General features: G+C 43.5%; 1 protein-coding gene across 4 annotated transcripts in view; it reads left to right on the forward strand.

Annotated features, from left to right (window-relative positions):
- HIVEP2 (HIVEP zinc finger 2) overlaps positions 1-22,745 on the forward strand; it is a 135,925-nt gene that overhangs the window by 82,696 nt on the left and 30,484 nt on the right. For all 4 annotated transcript variants that reach the window (XM_028723569.2, XM_028723570.2, XM_077925933.1 and 1 more), the window contains one exon: positions 12,423-12,518. The gene's annotated coding sequence lies outside the window, so the exon portion shown is untranslated. The remainder of the gene's footprint in view (positions 1-12,422; positions 12,519-22,745) is intronic.

The raw sequence follows: 22,745 nt of genomic DNA on the forward strand, positions 1-22,745 counted from the left end.
CTACAAGTTGCTTTTTTAAACTCAAAGGAATGTAAAAGCAGCTGGTGTGCTTCTGACTTGACAAGCAAAAATGCACATATGACAACATGGCAGGCACATATTGTTGGATTGTAGCCACTGTGCAGAAGAGATTTATGACTTCCATAGGAGAGAGTGGCTTGGACTTAAAGCTGTTTTGTCTGCTTAGTTGCAATAGGGAATAACCTCATAAATTATAGGTGGGCTCTGCAGCCAAACAGCTAGGGACCAGTGATGATATTTGGTAATATGATGGAATAAAGGCACTGCTATTGAAGAATGTAGAGCTATGGAGGCATTTGCCTTAATGTCACCTCTTTTGTTAAATGAAAATAAAACTGAAATGTGAATGATACAGTGGTACCTCGGGTTACATACGCTTCAGGTTACAGATGCTTCAGGTTACAGACTTCGCTAACCCAGAGATAGTACCTCGGGTTAAGAACTTTGCTTCAGGATGAGAACAGAAATCGTGCGGCGGAGGCACGGCAGCAGCAGCGGGAGGCCCCATTAGCTAAAGTGGTCTTCAGGTTAAGAACAGTTTCAGGTTAAGAACGGACCTCCGGAACGAATTAAGTTCTTAACTCGAGGTACCACTGTGCAGCACACCATTCCTATTTTATAAACATTTTTCTAACAGTATTGTGAGTCTGTCCTATCTTTCTCTGCTGGACTGTCTCATATAATGCAAAGCTATTATCCACATCTTTGGGTTTCATTTCAGCACTACAACTACAGAGAAAGATAAAAATGGCAGGTGAAAAATTGCCAAAAGGCAGTGAGTGGCTGGGTTCCATGATAATTACATCTGAGATGTGAAAACAGGGATAAATGTTTCAATACCACTTTGCAAAATTCTTTGAGGTTTGTGTTGTGGGCCACCTTTGGCAGAAGTACAAAGATAAAGAGATTTGAAAAGTCCAACATTAGAGGCCGGGAAAGGTTTGAGGGTGGGGGGAGGGGAGTTTTCAGGAGCAGCCTGTAACAGATGATTGATGGTGCCTTGTGAATCACAGAGGGAACTCTGTAGATTCAGACTTCAGGGACCACCATGGAAATGCTTGCTTCCGGGTCACTTTCCTGCAACACTAAAAGGATTGCCGCAATTACCTAAGTGGGTAAATGTGAATGGGGAAGCAGACTTTCAGGTAACCTGTTTGCAATATAAACCTGGGGGTTTATAAGTCAATCAGAAAACCCAGAATGTGACCTGGTAGCTAATCTTTATACATACCTCCTTGGCTCCTTAGGAAGAAAGGGCAGGATATAAACTTAATAAACAACAACAATGATAATAATAGTGCATCTTTATGCAAAGAGAGTAGTGAAGGCTGCTTCTAGATTTTTATGTATTTGTTCATGACTCGTGTACTGTTGTTTCTCACATTCAGCCATGATGTGCAGAAGCACATTCTATCTCTTTAGCCTTTTTTGTTTGGAAAGAAAGCCTTTTGTTAAACATTTGGTCTTAACCCACAAAATTTAAACTTGTTTCTGCTTACTCCCACCGCCATCCATTCCACCAGCTACATAAAATTTCAAAAAATAAATAAATATGGTCATCCTTCCTCCACCTAGCTGGGCTTCAATGGCCAGGTGTGGCAGGCATGCCTATTCACCCTTCTGCGAAAATACAGGTCACAGGGTTCGTTTCCCATCTGTTAATGAAACCTCAGTGCAGTAATGTGTCTGTACACAGGAGCCTTGTCTGATGGATTTGGCACCAAGTGTGTTTTGATTGTGCCCAGGCTGAATTCTGCACGTAAGACGGCTTTTAGAAGTTTGATACAAACATATTTTAGCTGCATAGGGAACAAAGGGTAGGCAGTGATATGCAAAGATAGAAAGTCTCTATTTTATTTTCAGATAACAATTTCTGTGCCTAGCAACGCAAACATCCGGGGGGTAGGGAGAGAAGGCCAGCTTGGAGGAATTTGCAGGTTTTCCATGGTGACAGATTTCTCTTGTTCCTGGGCATCTCTCTTTCTGGCTGGTGCTCTCCATCCCTGGCTAATCGCCAGCTTCTCAGGGCAGGTTAGCATTTGTTCTGACTGTGGAGATCTAGTGCTTCTGCCAGCTATTTTGCAGTGGGCTCAGGCTCCCACAGAGTGTCTTTCCTGGGAGATACTTTTTGCCATTCTAAGTGGTTGTTAGGAACATCTAAGGCACCTGGTGCTCCACAGCTTTTCCTGTTGACAGCTCCGAAGGCCTCTCTCTATGTTTATTTCCAATTTTGTCTCTCAGTTGTATGGCACATTTCTAGCTTCCCTGTCATCAGAAGGCAAGCTGGAAGTTTTTCAGTGGCAAGTTCTTGCAGTGCTTTGAATTTGCAAAGTACTTAATGGTCTTTATTGTGCTCACCTTTCATTGTTTTTACTCTTTAACAGCCCTGGTAGGTTGTTATTCCTGTTCAGCAGTGTGGAAAAATGAGTTTGAGCCTGAGGTCACTGTGGCAGAGATGGCATGTTAACCCACATCTGTGGCATCAAAGTGTTTTATCTTTTACTTGTCATAGTGACTTGACTCCTATCGTGTCATAGTGGCAGAAAGAACTGCAGGGTTGAGATGGCAACTGCTCCTTACTCCAGCCCAGGTCTTGTGGCAGCTGCTGCTGTGTGTTGTTCTTCTTTCTCCTGCTGCAACTTACAGAAATACTTTGCCCATCCTATGATGCCACCATATTACATGTTTTTCCTGTTCCACATACGATGATACAGGATTGTTTATTGGCGTTTTGAGTTGCATGGGTAACATTGTCTGGGGCCAGACATTATTCATTGATTTGCTTTAGCATTTTATATTCACTTTAATGATTGTTTTATGTATGTTTTCAATTTACAGTGTTCCTGAATACTTTTTTCCGTATCCAAACAGAATGAGCAATTTGCATCTGGGGGGGGGGAATCATTATTTGGGGGCTACCAGTTTGAGGCTTTGCCTTTGCCCCTATGTGTTTTGCTCTTTGCTGTTGCTCCTCCTTCCTTTCTACATGTGGATACAGCATCAGCCATCCTGCTGTTTTTGCACATCAAGCCTGGCTAGCTAGGGCATGAATCCCAGCTGGTGGTGTCTAAATTGCTATTTGCACTGAAGTTTGTGGTTAGGAGGATGTGCACTTTCTAATTTAGCCCCTGGCTAGAATAAAAGAACTGGCTTTATGAAGAGCAGCATAAAAATGGTCTTCTGGACAGACAGAAAAATGGTTTTATTTATAGGGAGTTTGTAGGAGATTTGCATTTAATGCAGTTCGAACCAGCTGTTTAGAAGTTTGTTTTCAATGAGCTATTTTATTTCAAAACAAATACGTCAATAAAAGATTATGGATGAACGTACAGGCAATTGAATGTAAGCAGCATCTTCTGTACTGAGCCCTGTGATTAGCAAGGATCTCACAGTATGATGCCAGGAGAGACTGCAGAAGCAAAGCAGTAAACAGGATGGAGTGGATGGTTCAAAGCATTAGCCCCAGGGACACTTTGGTGGTTGAAACTGGCCCCAGCACCACCATTGGTGCTGCTTTGCTGGTGCTTATCCTTACAGTAGCAACTGGCCGCTGTTTGCATTGCTGAACCCCACAGTGTAGTGCTATGATTGTGCTGCCTGTTGATCTAAATAAAATCCAGAATAGTTAAGGTGGTACCTTAGGTTAAACAAACTTGTTTAGTGAAAAGAGTGTGTTCCTGTTTTGAGCTGTAATGGATTATCTGACATAGAATGGAAAGCAGTATGACTGATTTGTTATTTTCTGCAGACGGATGGGTTACTTTATAAATGGCAATGCAAATTCTTTGTGGAAGTAGCACAGGGGTGGGAACCTTGTTTCAGGCCCAAAGCTGCATTCCTTCCTGAACAGTCTTCCCAGGGCTGCATGCTAGTGGTAGGCAGGGCCAGAGGCAAAAAGTAGGTGGAGCAAGGAAGGTGTCTGTGCTTCAGCAAAAATCATGGTTTCTAAACATACACCTTTCTCCATCCAGGCAACCAAGAGGCATTTCAAAGTTCAAGAACACATTCTAGCTAGACAAAAGCACTTGAGGAGTATTGGTGGGTGTGGCATAGGAAGCAAGAATGTGTCCTGAAAAGGAGGCATGGCCAGGGGAGTGGTCCAAGGGCCAGGTGGTGAGGTCTGAAGGACCACATCCAGCCTCCAGGCCCTGAGGTTCTCTACTTGTGAAATAGACAGTGTCCAGTCATGTAATATACCATGCCAATCAGTTTTGTAAACATGGTTTAACAGGAATCACCTGGTCTTCTACAATGACCAGTTTCTCCTGAGTAGGCATACAGTGGTACCTCGGGTTAAGTACTTAATTAGTTCCGGAGGTCCATTCTTAACCTGAAACTGTTCTTAACCTGAAGCACCACTTTAGCTAATGGGGCCTTCTGCTGCTGCCGCGCCGCCAGAGCCCGATTTCTGTTCTTATCCTGAAGCAAAGTTCTTAACCTGAAGCACAATTTCTGGGTTAGCGGAGTGTGTAACCTGAAATGTATGTAACCTGAAGCGTATGTAACCTGAGGTACCACTGTAGTTCTTTCTTTACTGCTGGCATTCCTGGGTCACATCCCTGCTATCTGCAAATAGCTGAAGGAACCAGCACACAAAAGAGGTATATCTCTAGAATCGCATGTTACAGTTGACACAGGGATACCATTGTAAATGGTATCCTTGTGTTGAGTTCTCTCTCTCTCTCTGTTAAAATATAAGAATACTTAGTTGTGACATGATATCAGTGTTACACATTTTCCCTTTCCACATCAGTGGCTGCCATTGGTGAGGGCGGGGCAATGTACGCAGTGAGCTCGTTGCACAGATCAATAATTACTATATGTTATGAGAGAGGAAGAGAACAATGGCATGGTGGTGCCTCCTCCCCCCCCCCCGAAGCATCTCTGTGGCCCTCCTAATTAGTATTTCCATGGTTGGTAAAGTGATAAACTTCCCATTATGTTATTGTTATTATTATTTTAATGTATTTCTCACCCTTCATCATCAGATCCCAGAGTGGGTTGCAACAATCAAACATTCAATATGGAAAACAGTTAAAGCAAATTATTCACAGAAATAGAGTGAAACATATTTCTCAAGTGTCATGATATAGTGGAAACTATAAAATGACAATGTCAGACGCACCTTGTGGGTAGTGAATTCCACAACCTTGAAGAATTCCCAGGCCACCCACCCAACCACACCAAACATCTGATCTTGACATCTGAGAAGTCTTGTAGGGAAGCAAGCAGTCTTCCAGGTATTTGGGACCTATGTTTTTTAGGGCTTTAAACACTAATGTGAGTGTCTTGAGATGAGCCTGGGAACAAACTGTCTTGACAATTCAGCTGCTTTAAAACAGTGGCTGTTTGAGTTCTAAAAGTGAGCCCCAGTCAGTAATCTGGCTGCTTCATTTTGGTCCATCTGAAGTGGTGGTGTTGTTGTTTTTAAGGAGGGGTGTTAGGGAGAGAAATAACTTCCCATTGTATAAAACAAAAGCTGACACATTATGCACTGTGACACCACTTTTGAGTGTTCCCAGCATGTGATTTTTACGATGCCCTGGTTATATTCTGACCCTTAGTTTGCAGGACTGAAACACATTTCTTAAACGCAATTGATTGACGAGAATGCTCAGATATCTACTCATCTAGGTAATGACACAGCAGGGGTGGGTACCCTCACAGGTGAGGCCCAAGAGCTTGAACTGAGGCAGAAAGAGACTGAGGGCATCTTTGTGGGATTCCACCTTGGCCTGCCTCCACTAATGCTAACCTGCACCTTCTTTTCTCTCCCACAAATCCCCATGAGACTCCCCTCTCTCGAGCCATGGAATATTTTGCTTCTCTGTCACCATGGTACCCTCTGTGTTCAGGGCTATTCCCTCAGGCCCTGGCTTCCCACAGGAGGGTAACCCAAAGGATATGTAGTACACTTAACTGCCACTAAAATCAATGAGACCCCAATCGTTTGGGTTTATGTTTATACATGCTTTCTGTGGTTCACACCCACAACTTGTTCCACCTTGTAAAACTATTCGAAGATTATATTGTAATTGGAGGTTTTGGAGTACTTTTTAAATTTTCACATAATGGAACTTAGAATTTATTGCTTGCCACATTTCAATGCCTTGAGGTAGTTTTATATAATTTTTTTTTAATTTTTAAAAATAATTTTATTTATTATTCCAAACAAGAAAAACATAAAAGAAAAAGAAAATATATGCTGTACATTTTTAACACCAGGTTTACAGAAAAAGGAGCAAAGAGACTCAAAAGAAAGCAAAAATTAACCTTTTTTAATTAAAAAAACAACATTTGCCTTATCTGAGACTGGGATAAAATAGGCCTCATTTATTTAAAACAAAGCAAAACAATGAGGTGTATTTGACAATCCCTCAAATTTAACATAAGAAAGAAAATGAAATTGTATAGGAGATTATTATTTAGTGACACAACGAGACAGGAGACTGTCTTCATAACTCCCACTGTCATTTTTTTATGGCATTTTCTCTTTGCACTAGTACTTTACCTTAATTCCAAAGCCTCCCAGACATATGAATAAAAAAATGAATATTATATGAATATTCATCACAATGGACCCAATTAGAACTCGGTACCTTAGACCCGGGACGCAGGTGGCGCTGTGGGTAAAAGCCTCAGCGCCTAGGGCTTGCCGATCGAAAGGTCGGCGGTTCGAATCCCCGCAGCGGTGTGCGCTCCCGTTGCTCGGTCCCAGCGCCTGCCAACCTAGCAGTTCGAAAGCACTCCCGGGTGCAAGTAGATAAATAGGGACCGCTTACTAGCGGGAAGGTAAACGGCGTTCCGTGTGCTGTGCTGGCTCGCCAGATGCAGCTTCGTCACGCTGGCCACGTGACCCGGAAGTGTCTCCGGACAGCGCTGGCCCCCGGCCTCTTGAGTGAGATGGGCGCACAACCCTAGAGTCTGTCAAGACTGGCCCGTACGGGCAGGGGTACCTTTACCTTTACCTTAGACCCACCGTGTTCTTACCAGTCCTTTATTGTTTTATTTTTAGTAATGCCACCCTTTGTCTGCACCACAACATCCTGAGGTGGCACAAGCATGCACTAGGTCTAGCCAAGAATAGTCTTGGGGATCCAGTTATGTGCTGGTGCTGTTGTTTCTTTGCCTCCATCACAAAATAAATGCTCCTAGAAAATTACATAATGAAGTGATAAAATGCAAGGGGTCTGAAGCCAAAACATATGTTTTCTTATATGCCCAAATGCTTGTAGAGACCACTGTTTACATTACTGATTAGTAACGCATTTGTCGGTTTGTTCTTGCTGCAGATAGCAAACACTGAAGGGAGAGAGGGGGAATAATACTCAGAATCCTCCAGTTGCAAATGGGTTCCAGACCTCTTTTATCCTTTACATTTCGACACTGTATTCCTTCAAAACCACATCTGCATTCTGCATGATGGTGGGAATCCCTTTTCAATCTGATGTCTTGTCTACATACTTTTATGCATTTAACTCTTTTGATGAAAACAGAGCAATGGGCCCACTAAGTCTTTCCCGTGGCTTGTGGCAGGTATTCATGTGGAAACAGCAGAACTACTGCAAATGTAAATGCATGTACAGTACGGGCAGCCGGTGTGCATAAACATGAGAGGTCTTCTGACAGACTGTCCACCTAACTTCCATCTCATCAACACTGGGAGTGGGGGCAAAGAAACTGGAGGCAGGGGTGCCAACAACAGGATTTTCTGCTCCAGGACACTATATGGGGAGACAGAAGTGTGCACAGACTCACACAACATTGCATATGCAGCTTTGTATCCTCTTTTGCAGAGGTGGTGGAGGGCCCCAAAATAAATTTGGGATCGTACACAGTGATGCAGTTTGTATTGTTATGGGTTTGGAGGGGCAGATCCCCCTATATTCTTAATTTAGTCAATGTTATAATTTAGCTAATATTTTATGGGAAGATGCCAGGCACAGTTTAAGAAAAAAAATAAAGGCTATACCTGTATTCCTTTTCAGGAGATCAGCTAATAGAGGTGCCATTAAGAAACAGATCAGATAACTGGGCCGTTGAGAGCAATTGAAAATGCAAATACTGTCATTCCCCTGGCTCTGAGTAATGGACAGAGACAGGAAAATTGGGAAGGGGAGGTTGCCAGGGTTACAGTGGGCATGATGTCACCACAGGAAGAAAGTGTCCTTTTGCAGGAGGTTTTTGAAAAGAGCAAGAAGAAAGGGAGGGAGGACAGGACTCCATGCGGACTGGCTGGGAGAGGTTGTACCCAGAGACCAGGGGGGCATGGTTGGCTTCTACTCTGGACTCAAGCTTGCTGAAGCTATGGGAGAAACGACAAGAGACAGTCTTGGTGTGTAATGCTCCATACTCCCTCCATCAAGGCTCGGGTGCATATATGTGTAAATAAAACCATATCGCTTAAGACACTACAGTCTCTGCTGTGCCTCATTTATCCAAAGGAAACACAAACCCTGGTTAAGTACCAAGAGGCCTGGAATCTTGCACTGCTCAGCAGAGATTGGGGTAGCCCATAACAGTATGTTAACACTAAGCCAAACTGCAGCTCAGCCTTAATGCAAGGCTTCCTGGAGAAGAGATCACAATCGTTGCAGTTCTTCCCCGCTCCTCCTATGACTGTGCTGCTGTGAGCTAAGCCATGGTTTGGCTTAGCCTGCTGTACAAACTGGGGCTTGTGGTTTGTTTCGCTCCAGCCAAACCACAAAACGTAAACCGAAGAACAAAACTTGGTCGCAGCTCATGGTTTTGTCTGGGGTGGGGCAAACCGTGAGCCTAGATTTGAATGACATGGCAAGCCCAGTCATGACTTAGCTCACAGCAGTGCAGCAGGAAGAAGGAGCACAGCAGCTGTGATCTCTCCAAGAGCCCACACGCTCACCCTAAGCTCAAGGTGACCAGGTGAAACTTTCTCCAGAATCACATTTCTGTGTCAGAAAAGGCTTCACTAGTTTAATTTCTGCCTCTCACAAGAGCTCTGTTCTTCTTCAGTGCCAACCCTAAATCAGGCAGTGACCTCAAGTTTCATGAGTTGTAAACCTGCTACGTCAGTGTAGGTCTTCCATCAGTTCATGCAGGGGTTTATGTAGGCCACACTCTCTGAACCATAATGGTCCATCCCCAGCAATATGGATCAACTAAGTATGGAGTTTATTTACATTCACATTAACAGGGTAATTTTAAAAAAATGTTTACATACTAAGAAAACAACAGTACCATTTTTGCATAAAACGAAACCCGAGTTATAGAAAGCACATGAGTGTTCTGCCAGGTTTTGCTGTTGGAAGGACACATCACTGTTCAATCACAGCTACAATGATTTCAAATTGACAAAAATAATAATAATCCTCACTTCTCTACCAGGGACAATGAGAAGAAAAAAACAGCTTCAGAATGAAGCAAGATGTCCCTTTAAAATTGCACATGTAGCCTCTTCTTCATTGATTCCAGGAAAAAAAAATGTACATGTATCCAGGAAGACCCCCCCAAACAGCTTCAAAATCAACAAGCTCCTTCTCTATTGCCAACCTCTTGGTTGGTCTTCCCTGATGTACATTTAATTTTTTCAATAGCTATGAATTGGCTAAAAACACTGAAAGGCAGGAGTAGGCTCGTATCTCGCAAAACAACTGCTTCGAATAGCACCTGCACATCTCACATAATTTTCATTCTGCAAGGGTTAGAGTGTTCCATTTATTTATTTAAAAAAACTCAAGCTCAGAGTTTGCACAGCCGTACCCTGCTTTGGCAAACCCGAGGCAGAGAATAGAAAATTCCCTCTCGCCCCTGGAAACATGATCCAGACCTTTTGAAAATTGGAGCTTCAGCCAAACCTGTGGTCTCTTAATGTTGTTACTCTTAAGTTGTGGGTGAACATATCAGACGACACAGCGATTCTTCAAACAGCTCTTGCTTATTCACAGGCCAGAACAGAACTGAACTGAAGGGTTCAGCCAGCCTGCTTATATAGAGCTCCACTAGAACGCAACAGTAACCATTTTCTGTAACTATCCAATCACTGAACGTCACTTTCGATCCTTTATTTGCATATGTGGACCTACAGATATCTACAGTACCCCCCTGCTGGCCCAGGGTGAGAACTTCAGTACATAACACCTACCCTCCCAGCAGCCCTAGCACCATAGCCAGTAGTTGGGATGATGGGAGTTGTAGTCCAGCAACATGTGGAGGGATACAGATTCCTGTCCTACCTCTGTTCTAAAGGAACAGCTGGCATATTTCCAAATTACCTTCTGTTTCCTTACTTCGGCGCCTGAAATTATTATCCTGATTTAGCAACAATTATATATTTGTACTAGGAACCCCAAAAGTTATATATTTGTACTAGGAACCCCGAAGTTTGTAACACACTTTTGTTCAATATCTCTGGCCATTTTCAAGAAACTCACTGTAAATTCTGAAACCTATCTGACCGTTCCATTATTTCGCTGTCATTGTACCAGAAATGTATCAACAGTCCGTTGGGGTCCGTTTTCCTTCCTGAACCTGCTTTCAGATTGTACCTCTGAATGTGTAAACAAATCATACAATGAGATGCTTGAAGGGACTATTAGAGGATGTATCACATAAGCAAGCTTTTTGAGGTCTAGAAGCTTTGTTTCCTTAAAATATAATGTGGGTTTCTTAAGTCTGTGTGTATAATACAGGGTTCTTTCTGTTCCATTGCATCTGCACAGCAGAATTCAATATAGCTTGTTCCTGCCTACCTTTGAGGATTCTGCCTTAGCGATATACCTAAAAAAATTTCTTTTTCTCAGATTTAATGGAAAGCATGGGGGGAGGAGATTAAATTGCCTTAATTTAGAAACAGCAATAGATGTTATATTTTCTACCCTCTTTCATCCCTTCCCCATAATCTATTTCCTAGGACAGATAGTGAGCTGAGATGTGGCCAATTAGTTTTGTGAGGGCTGACATGAAATTTTTAACCCAAGACACTAAATTTCTTGGAAGTGTTGTTCCTAAAGAGAAAATAATTCCATCTGAAATTTAAAAGCACACTAATTGGAAGTACTGTATGTAAGTTGCAATCAGCTTTTAGGCTCCTGGGCAGCATACCCTGGGTTCAAGTTTGCTCATCTGGTGTTGTTTTGTTGATTGTTACCTACTTACTGAATACAACATGCATGAGAAATATGAGCCGAAAAGAAGGTTATAAGTATTTCATAGATATTAAAACCTCAATGCATATCTGGAACATCCATAAAACATGAAGGTGCCATTTGTTGCAAAACAATTTGGAATAACTGCCCTGAAAATGCATTTGGAGTTTTTTTGTGAGCTTAAAGCACCAGGAATGTAAATTTGCAAGATGCTGCCACAACTTCTTGGAAGGCAATTAATGCAGTGCAAAAGGAGCCATTTTAAGAACAAATGACTGTGAGATACGCATACAAAATGAGGGATCCCAGATTTTTGAAAGCACATTTTCCAGTTGGCAACAGCTAATTTTTATTTATTTTTTTAAAAGAAATTGTTATTAAAACCATAGTTAGAGCAGTGTAAGAGCCCAAGCCTAGGGAAAATGTTTATATCACAATTTGAAATCTGCACATGCACATTGTTAAAATTATATGCTTTGTGGGGGGCAGGGGGAATGAACAAGTTTATTTGATATGTGTCACTTAATTATTTATTTAGTTTTATGTGTAGCCATCTCTCTTTATCTCTGAGGGGTGTGTGAGGGGTATTTTTCCTTCAGCAATTGCACTTTTTTAAATGGAAGGAAAGAAGGGGGGGGGGGAGAAAACCCTTTGCCAAAACATTCTATAAATAACTCTAAAACAGCCAGTGCCCTTGGACAACTGATAATAGCTGGTTGTGCAGTTACTGCTTTGGAAAGGCCACAGTCTTGTGGCGGCTCATGGTACCATGGCTGGTGACTGAGATTGCATCCTTTACTGATGCTAACACCACATTTTGGTACCTTTCCTGAAGCCTGTTTTGCATATGTATTGTTAACTTAGGGACACTTATTGCCTTGTGTAGCCAAAAGAGCCTGCCAGCTTTCACCTGCACACACATATAAATTGCTCTCCCCACCCTATTTAAAATAAAAACCAAAAAAGGAATTTCCCCCCTACTCCTGCCTCATAAAGGGAGAAGTATCTGTGTCTACACATGTGCTCCTTTAAACAGACCTGATTTGTGTATATTTTGTATTCAGATAAGCGTACATGAGTACAGAAAGTAAGCTAAGAAGTGGAATTTGCTTAAGAAGTGGTGGTTTCTATTTATCAACTTAAAAACAATTTACTCAGGAACTCTAAAGCAAACTCTGTACAGTCCTCAACAGTATTGTGTACATTAGACTGTGATAAAAAATGGATGATATTGCTCAACCTCCTCTGAACCTTTTTTGTTATTGTTGTTTTAAATAGGTGCAGAATATTCTGGAGAGCCATTTCTAAACTGGATTAATGAACCAAGTAGTCATCGGACCATTATTCACTTTCATCTCTGACATCAGCAGAGAGGTAAGAAACTAACAGTTGCCGTATGTTATTTCCAGCATGCTAACATAGCTATGATGAGAGGGCATTGCTTTTATGTGTCAACGTTTCAGTTATGCATTTCTTTGGTACACTCATTTATCTGCAAGATTGAAAATGTGTATACACTTATTGCAGTTTTTGTTTGTACATGTCACACTAAGACAATTTATTGTCTCTAGAACACATCACTTCTGAATGCTGTTAATGCAGTATCCTGGCCTTACGCTGGAGCTGGGATCAGGGGGCAGCAATAGAAGCCTATGGTGAGAGCCAGTGTGGTATAGTGGTTAAGAGCGGTAGTCACATAATCTGGGGAACCAGGTTCGCGTCTCCGCTCCTCCACATGCAGCTGCTGGGTGACCTTGGGCCAGTCACACTTCTTTGAAGTCTCTCAGCCACACTCACCTCACAGAGTGTTTGTTGTGGGGGAGGAAGGGAAAGGAGATTGTTAGCCGCTTTGAGACTCCTGAAGGGGAGTGAAAGGTGGGATATCAAATCCAAACTCTTCTTCTTCTTCATATCATTGGGACGAATCAAAAGGTTACACCTTTGTAGAATATCATGGCACCAGGAGAATGAGGTTGAGAATGATGCTCAGAATGGTTTGGCTATTGGGGAGCAGGCAGGGTCCCTGAAAGTTGTTGTAACAGCAACTGCCTACTTAACTTCTTTTATACTTAAGTGTACAGGTTGATCAACATGACCTATTATGCATGGATTTATTAGAATATATTGATAGGGTTCCCTTAAAAGGGGAGTGTCTGGAAAGCAGTCCAAGCACCGCATCTCCTGCTCTGAATAGCAACGTGGGCTGGATGATGAGTGGCGTGCGAAAGGGCTCTGGAGAGGGGCTGCTTAAAATGGCGGCCGCTCGAGCGCTGCTGCTGCTGCTGGCACCAACAAAGCCCAGCCCCCTTCCTCCTCTAGTCAGGGCGGGGAGAAGCCAGAAGGAGGGAGGGAGGGAGGAGGTGGCGCTGGCGCCGTAGGAGGGAGAGGGAAAGAATACACACGCTGGCAATCCACACGGCGATTCCGAGACCATCCGCAGGCCGGATCCAGAAGGCAATTGGGCCTGATCTGGCCTGTGGACCTTAGTTTGCTGACTCATGCCCAAACCTTTGGACAGTCTCTGCTAAATAAGGTGAGGGATGATTAACCTTGCAGGTCACCATCAGCCAATGGCTAAGGCACTGAGCAGGAGTTCCCAGTATCACTTCCTGGAACCATCCCTCAAGGAAGGACTGGAGCTATCACAGAGCAATTCCTGCAATCCCATACCAGTCAGTCCAGAAGCATATTGTGGTCAAAGGTATCAAATGCTGCTGAGCGAATCAACAGGAATGTACTCCTTCCATCCAGTTCCCAGCAAAGGTCATTTAGAAAATGTAGCCAGTGTAACATTTGAATTAGAATTACAGCTGCTAGAAATGATTTTTTAAAAGTTAGCTACATATAAAAACTACTTTAAAATTATTTGAACTGTATTATGTAGAATAACATTAACGCCTTTAAGAAAATATTTTATTTCCCTCTGAATGTTGTGTGTGTGTCTGGATTTCTCCAGCACAAATGCAGCATCTGCTCTGCGCACATTTGCGTCTCACTCCACTCACTTCTGTGCAGAAAGGGACCAAAGTTATCTCCAGTGTGCTGTTCGCTTCTGGTGGATAACCAGTAAAAACATCAAAATATTGCTTCCAAAGTTTGTGGGGTGTGTTACCTTACAAGACCTTAGAGAATAAAACCTGTAGACCACAGGCTAAAGCAACCACAATGGAAAGTTTTTCTTCTCCTAAGTAGAAACATATGTTTGCCAAAGTTCTTTGTAAAGCCCCAAAGCTTGCACTTTCTCTCCCTCTCTTACTCTCACTGCTTAAGATGGTCTAATATTATACGTCAGCCTGCTCTCCCCCCCCCCCCCCGGCAAATCTTGGAGTCTGGCCAAATAGTTTTTGTTAGGCATCAAGTGGGGAAGAGGCAGGACCAAGCATGCTGAGGGGAAAGAATGGAGTGCCTGGGGAGGAAGCAAGATAACATCCTATCTAGGCATAACATCCTGTCCTGTGCTTCTGTAGCGATTGTCTGAAAAAGATAACAAGAGGCAGCATCTCTCCTCTTCTCCCAGAACTTCAGAGAGTGCTCCGTGTTCTAAGAGAATGCACATGCCATATGCACACAATATCACTGAGTGAGCACTTGCCATTTAAAAATGTAAACAACAGCATGGGGCGCTTTTCGTTTGTCTGTTGAGGAATGTAGTCCAGTCCCAGCCAATTCTAACTTACTGAAGCAGCGCAGAGAGAGGGGTCAGCAGGGACTTAAATAGGAAGCCATCAGAATGAATGGCTACCTCTCAGCATTGGGACAAGCAGTCCGTAGGGAAAACATGCCCTTTCCTATGATGCAGCCTGTTAAAGAGTTTCATCAGTTCCTTTTAAGTGGTGTTTTAAAATAGGGCTTTTAGCTTTCATTAGCGTTGGAGTTTATGGTCCTTCTGTGAATTGAGGCTCATGTAGATAGAGCTTTTGTATCTTTAAAAGACTATCAGTGATAATGAGTGTGTCTGTCTATTTATCATCTATCTATCTATCTATCTATCTATCTATCTATCTATCTATCATCTATCTATCTATCATCTATCATCTATCTATCTATCGTCTGTCTATCTATCATCTATCTATCTATCTATCTATCATCTATCTATCTATCTATCATCTATCTATCTATCTATCTATCATCTATCTATCTATTCCCAATATAAGAGACATGCATGTGGTTGGATTTTTAGGTGCACATTATTGCTGGTCTTAATTTAGGTTATGCCGGTGCTGCTGCTATGGAAAGCAAATGTTTAATGTTTGTGGGGTAGTTTATAGATCTATAGAGCAATTTGCAGGGTAGTTTATAGATCTATGTAACAATTTTTTCAGTGGGCAGGCGGGGAGGGGGAAATGAGTGTCTTCAAAGGCCTTGGCCTAATTTCAGTGCTGCACGTGAAGAAGAGAAGCTCATTTCCTTTAGGAGGTTCAGAGAGTGCAGGCAAACCTCCTGCTGCCTTGAACCTGTGAGCAAAAGATCTTCTATAAGTGAGATAGTGGTAGTGATTGTCCTCCCCACCCCCCAACCGAAAACAGATTCTAGTTTTCGTTTCCAGCAAGAAAGCTAAGAGCCGTTTCATATATTTGTCGGAGGTAAAGTTTTAATGCTACTTCAGATTGGAGGAGAACCCTTGTCCCTGCTGTGCTATTTTTTGTATATATAGGGATTGGTTTGTATTAGAGAACGTTGACTCATACACAGTTTATGGGGAAAGGGAGGGGGAAATGTCACTTGATTCTCCTGAGACCTGCATTTTGAATGTGGTGTCTCTGCAGACAAGTGTCTAACATCTGTTTGGGATGAAGCTGTTGACTATGCAGGCATGTGGGTAGAATCCTTAACAATGTTCCTTGCAGTGCAAAGAAGCCATAGACACACAGACACCATGAAGGTAGTATGTAGGCCTTGGTATTACAGTGGTACCTCGGGTTACATACGCTTCAAGTTACAGACTCCGCTAACCCAGAAATAATACCTCGGGTTAAGAACTTTGCTTCAGGATGAGAACAGAAATTGTGCAGTGGTGGCGCGGCAGCAGCAGGAGGCCCCATTAGCTAAAGTGGTGCTTCAGGTTAAGAACAGTTTCAGGTTAAGAACGGACCTCCGGAGCACATTAAATACTTAACCCGAGGTACCACTGTAGTTTTTGGTGTCTGATCATTCTGCTTTGCATAACTCAGTAGGTCAGAACAGCCTGTGATCCAGAACGTTCTGGAGCTCACTCTGCAGATACATTTCTGCTTTGGTTGACTAGCCTTGCCTAATGCTTACAAGCATCTTTCTGGCGATCCTCCCGTGATTCATAGACTAGGAAATCCTGCTTGTCTTCTGTCTATAGTATTTGCTGCTTTCCAGAATGGAGAGCAAGAGGGTGGAGAAGCTGTGGCCCTACAGATGCTGTGTAGCTGCAACTCCCACTAACCCAACCCAGCTACATCTGGATGGCCATAGGTTTCCCAGACCTGGGATATACATTCCAAATATGTCTGTAACCATACCTTTCCCCAAACCTATGAGCACTACTGTTTGCTGCTTAGACATCTGACCATGCCAGCCTTTCTTCATTCAACTTTGAAGTGCTGGGGACTTGTGCTGCAAATGGTTTATTTTCCCAGGGTTTCTTAGGATGGGACCGTGATAAAAAAATGTTTAAACAAATTTTAGGGGGAAATAATAAGTCATCTGTGTTTCTGTTGCATATATTTCAGCTTTCAATGTGAGGAAGCATTCTGAGTGCTTGCAGGGCATTAATATTCTGTGTATTTGGAGACAGTCCTTGAAATCCTTTTGGCACTGTGACTTTTGGTTTTGAAAGTAAAATGCAGACAGACAAGGATAGTCTGAAGGAGAAATTCTGTCTTGACACTAAACCATTAAGAGTACTATGTTTACACAGTCCTCTTTCCTCGTACAATAGTAAATAGAGCAATCCAAAATTCTGCTGTGTGTATAAATTGCCTGACACCCTGTTTGTAACCACATTAGTTTGGAAGCATGTCCTGTTGATCTCAGCGGAACTTATTTCCATGTAAATGAGCTTAAGATCCCCACTCTCCCATTTAGGGCCCATTCACGGTTTCATTTGTCCTGTGAGTTCTAATATTTTGTATTGATCTCTCATCATGCAGTTGAGAGGTGTTTTCTTTTGACCTGCTGTTTTCCTTGAGGAAACCCACCTTTTACTGCTGAATTGGAACAAACGTCAACCCATGGAAAACCTGAAGAGAAATATGTCTCTCTTCTGAACTAGACTTAAAACACTCCTGAATGGTATTTGTTTATTCAAGCTGTGTTTTGGGCGGTCCACTCCCACCTCCTTTCATTATATCTTTGCCTACTGCTGCAGGATAATTTTTCCAGTTGTCTCTCCAGCTTCAAGCAGTGCACTTCCAGTTTTCTTGACAGGCTTAAATTGCAATTAAACAATATGTGTGGAAAGTGTGTGTGTGTGTGTGTGTGTTCGTTCTGGCTTGTTTGTTTTGATTGGTTGTGATGGTTCCCGTCACAGCTTTATTTTCAGTCTTTAATAATAAGTATTAAATAATATGTATCACAGTGGTGGCCAAACTTGGCCCCCCAGCTGTTTTGGGACTACAATTCCCATCATCCCTGACGACTGGCCCTGTTAGCTAGGGATGATGGGAGTTGTAGTCCAAAAATAGCTGGAGGGCCAAGTTTGGCCACCACTGATGTATCAGAAGGGTCCTGGCTCCTTTGGTTTATGTTGAATGATTGTCATGGACTGGCTGGATGCAGAGGAGTGGTGGGAGGCATCAGCTGGGGACCCCCAAGCAAACCCCCAAGGGAAGAAAGCTCAGAGCTGGGGGGTTGGTAGTGGGACGGCGATGAGTGGGAGGGAGAAGAGGGTACCGACTGGTAGGAGGAGATGTCAGAAGCTGAAGAGGTAATGGTATAGTGAACAGGAAGAGGCTGTGGCAGAGAGCAATTCAGACTCTGAGGCAGAAGCAGAGTAGAGGCAGGCTGCTGAAGAATCCAGGGAGTCTCCACCTCCTGCAATGACTAGCTCTCCTCCTCCCTGGTCTCCCAGAACCCAAAGAGGTATGAAGAGGGTGGAGCAAAGAGACACTAGACAATGGAGTCTCAGGTTGCTGGGGAAGGACCTGAGGGAGTAGGAGCCTTAGAAAGTGGTGGAAAGCAGTGAACTTCAGTCCTGACAACTGCCTCATTGGGGCAAGACCTACTGAGAAAAGTCACTGTGATCACTAGGCACAGTGTGATCACTAAGTGAGCTTCTGATCCCAATATCTAGAAGCACTTCTGTCTCCAGAAATAGCTAACATTCTCTCCTGAAAGAACCATAAGTGTTTGAATCTTATTCTTGGCAAGATTTTGAGATGCAATGCCCTTGAAGCCAGTCAGAGGCTGACCTGCATATGAGTGTGCCAGGGGTGTGAGTAAGGGTTTCATCTTTACAACGTAAGAGTAGACCCACTCTGCCCCAGCCAGCAGATTCACTTGCAGGGGAGCATCGCTCAGTTTGCTGTTTGAACCAGGAGGCTTGGGTGACAGACTTCCGAAGAGGGTATCTTGCTAAACGTGCGCACCTTGAGCCTGCTGTTCAATGTTGTGAGAGCCAACACTGTCAGCTTACCCAGTATCTCTTTAACAGAGCTACAGAGTCAACATCTGAACCTAGAAGTGGAGCCTCAACCAGCAATTTCTTCTAGAATGCAGTGTTGACTGCAGCGGCTGTCCCTGGAACGCAGCCCAGGGAGAGAACAGCTGGTCCAAGCATGCCAAAGGCCTTTCCTGAACTGTAATGGCCTCACCTCACCTGCCCTTCCCTTGCTATTTGACACTCCTTTTCTCACTCCTCATTGTTGATTCCCCGGCCTTTGCCCTAGTCATATCTCTCTAATGTAGATTGCAAGCTCCCTGGGTGGGGACTGAATTATTATTGTTCTGTGGAACCCCTGCTGCCGCAGCGTTCCCACTGCTAAACGTCTTGGCAATACAATACTTTGAATTACGGACCTCAAGATTTAAGTCAAGTAACAGGAGTGACTGTTCTTGGGACAAATTCCAGAGTGAGAGCCCTTCTGTCCTCCTGCTCTGAATCACGAGTGCAGCAGCAGCAGCAACAGCAGCAGCAGCATATGATGATTGTTGCTACCCTATAAGTCACATTTCAAATGATATAATTACCGAACGCTCTCTACTGGGAGCTAACTCACTTTATACTTTTAGGTGCATGCTTGCCTCGCTAACATTTGCAGTCTCAGAGTTCATTGCACGGTGACAATCCTGTGTCCTGTATCGTGTCTTCGTTTTGATCCATTGGTACTTTGCCATCTAGTTCAGAGGCTGAATATGTTCCGAGCTGGCAAGCAAACTCGGATCCATGTTAGCAGCTTTCGCCAGATGGTGGTGTGCTGTTTTGAACTAAGCATCAGTGGAACAAGCATACATGGGCTGATGAGGTATACTGTTCCACTTGTTTTTGCCAAAAAGCCATGCAATGCACTGAGTGGCCATCTTGGCCACATGGTATAGCTGAATGAGAGAGAGGGGGGGGGTATTTCGAGGGAGGCAATAAATAAGGCGGCAAACACTGGTGTGTATGTGTGTTTGTTTTTCTGTGTGCATTCAGTTTTAGCAGTTTGACTGGCAAACATAACTTGACTGCAAGTCATGAACTTCATTGAATTTCATCCAAAAAAGACACAGCTGAGCAATCTACAGGAAGCAATCTTTTCCTAGAAGTATGCTGTTCCAAACTGTACAGGTTATTGTGCAGCTCGTAAAAGTGTCTGCACAGCTAAACCTGGACAGTTGGGTCCTGTTCAGATTTTTGTATTCATCAGAACTGGGCTTCCAATATGGAAAAAAAATACCCACGTTGTGCAGTGAAAGAACAGTGACAGGAACCCTTGGTTGTTTCTGGTTGCAGCTGTTTACTGAAGTGTTTTTTTTGCAAAATATGGAAAAATGTGAGAATGTTAGTTCAGTAATGGTTCCAAGCTCGACTCGTGGAAAATATGACAGTGTTTCCATCAGCAGTTAAGAACAAGTTGGGTCTTTTATTTCTGCAGGGGAGGTGGCATGCAGTTTGCCCTACACAGGAAATTGTCAACGGTAACCTGCAAGCAGCTGTGCGATGACTGCATGTAGGAGGGAAGAGTTCAAAGCCTTCCTGTCCTGATATTTACTGATGGCTTTAGCTTTTTCAAGTTAAGACCAAATATAAATAAGGATGTATAAAATGTTGCTGATCTAAGCTAGTGCAGATAGTTCTCACGGAACGGAGACCCAAATACGTGGCATACTTGAAATTATATAATCTGTGCACATTCACACGCAATAGATAAACTACCTGCAACTTCTGGGGACACGGGAGAGTTGAAGGGACATTTAGGCAGACGTGTGTAGTGGGGGCAGCTGGGTACACTTCCCCAGGGCCTCAGAGAGCTAATTCAGCCCAGGGGCCCTGCCAGGAACCAGCGGCTCTGTCGTTGGAGTTTATAACTTTATTCTAAGAAGACTCCCGCCCAGGGCCTCAGATTGTGGTCAGCCCCTCCATTCAGACTTTACCTTTCTTGCCTACCACCACTGAAATGGGGGCAGCACCTTTGCAGCTTCCTGCTACCTGCCCACCAAGACAAATCCTAGCACCACCGTGACTATATGCAGCTGGGCAAATAGGGTCACAGATAATAAGCTGTCTTATGTACCTCACATTGCCAGGCAGAAAACAGGCTCTCACCCTGGGTAAAGGTCACAGGCTTATTGCCCACAGTGCAAAGCCTACAATTTCATATCCTGACAGGCAGGGTGGGCACACTGGAAACTTACTGAAGTGTAGACCCAAAGGGGGGAGGGAAATCCCATTTGGTGTCTCTCCCTTTGGGGACAATGCTGCCACAGGTTGACCCTGCCGTCTGCATTGGAGCATGTTCTTACATACTCAGGCAGGCTGTGGATCACACCCCAGCTGTATCCACTCGCCTGTTTTGGCTGCCCCACTCCAGCCAGTAGGTGGGCAGTCACATTTTGCACCTGTTGTAGTTTCCGAAGCATTTTCCGTGGCGGTCCCAAAGGCAGTCGAGCGTAAGCCACTTGTGCATGGATTGCAACATAATCTGTTTATTCTGCCAATTGAGTTAGCTATGGATGAATTCTAATTTCACACACACACACCCTCCATCATCGCAAAAAGAGAGAAAGCACAATCATTACATAAAGGATCCGTCTTCTGCTATAGCTGATAATATGGTTGCAAAATGGAAAGTTTTAGTGGCTTTTTTTTTTTTTTTGTTGTTGTTGCCGGTTTCAGATGTTCCTTCTGTTTCCACTGACATATGTACGGATGCAACAGCATGTATATTATGTTACATTTTAGATAGGCCATAGCAAATTATTTGTAGAAAGCTAATAGCAATATTTAAATCAAGGAATAGAAAGCTTTAGCCAAAAGATATAAGGTGCTTGTCTAGATAGCGTTTCTCAGACTCTCTGAATTCAGCTCTTGTTTCCTTTTACATTTATCCTGCCTTCCAACCTTGTCCCCACCTCATGCCCAAACCAGGCCAGTTGGCAGATGAGGGAGGGCACAGAGCTTTGTCCACAAGAAACTGTGGAATGAGTTGGAGGGATATTTGAGTAAGAGGGTTATAGTTTGAGTCACTCACCTGTCACACCCAACAGAGGATTGCATAAAATGAACTCAGTGCTAGGAAGTAGCCCCTGCCCCTTTCCACTGTGATGTCATGTCAGTAATGCTACTTATGTGCATGAGTCCTGATCACATGCAAATTTGAGGCAGGCTACAGCTAGACGGATGTTGAGAATTTACCTCTGGTCACGTTGTGTGACCAGAGCAATTCGTGTGCGGCTAAGGTCATGATTTCCACCCACCCATCTAGACACGCATGAAAAATTGCTCTCGCCTGTGGCTTGGAGAAGTCTGCTAACGGCTCCGCAGAGAGCCACCTGCACCTTGTGTTGTATTTAGACTGTGGTCTGAGATGGTCTTTAAGTCTTTATGCATCCTTTCGTTGCTCACAAAGAGCCAAATTAATGAGACCTCATCAATGTGCAATTTGAATCAGGGCGATCTGCTAAAGAGCGTGTAGAAATCAAATGTGAAGGGGCTGCGTTCAATTCTCTGCTGAATGGCAAGCTTTTGTAAAGTCCGAAGCAGGTGACACGCCACCTTAGTTTTTCATCTCTAAATGGGATTATAAATTTCCTCCTGCTGGAGTTGATCATCTTAACTGAAGTTTCTGACACACGCCACAAGTAGGGTTATAGAATACCACTGCTGCTCCCATTAGCCACTTATTTCACATGTTCGATAGGCAAAGGGCTAACAGATTGCATGCAGGAATGGGCAAAGGAGTATGTGACGACAAACGTTGAATGCGGGAGAGCAAATAGGTTTTTCAGAGGGCAGAAGAAGAGCTTAAATATTTGTGTTTTTTGTTTCAATGGGGAGGTTCTTTATTCAGCATCTTTGGTATATGTGACACTCCATCCATCCATCCATCCATCCATCCATCCATCCATCCATCCATCGAGAATATAGGTTTCTGCTCCAAAGACCTTACAGATCTGAGTGGTATTCAACTATGTTGAACTCAGAGTAGAACT

This window comes from Podarcis muralis, chromosome 3 (assembly GCF_964188315.1).
Source record: "Podarcis muralis chromosome 3, rPodMur119.hap1.1, whole genome shotgun sequence".
Lineage (NCBI taxonomy): Eukaryota > Metazoa > Chordata > Lepidosauria > Squamata > Lacertidae > Podarcis > Podarcis muralis.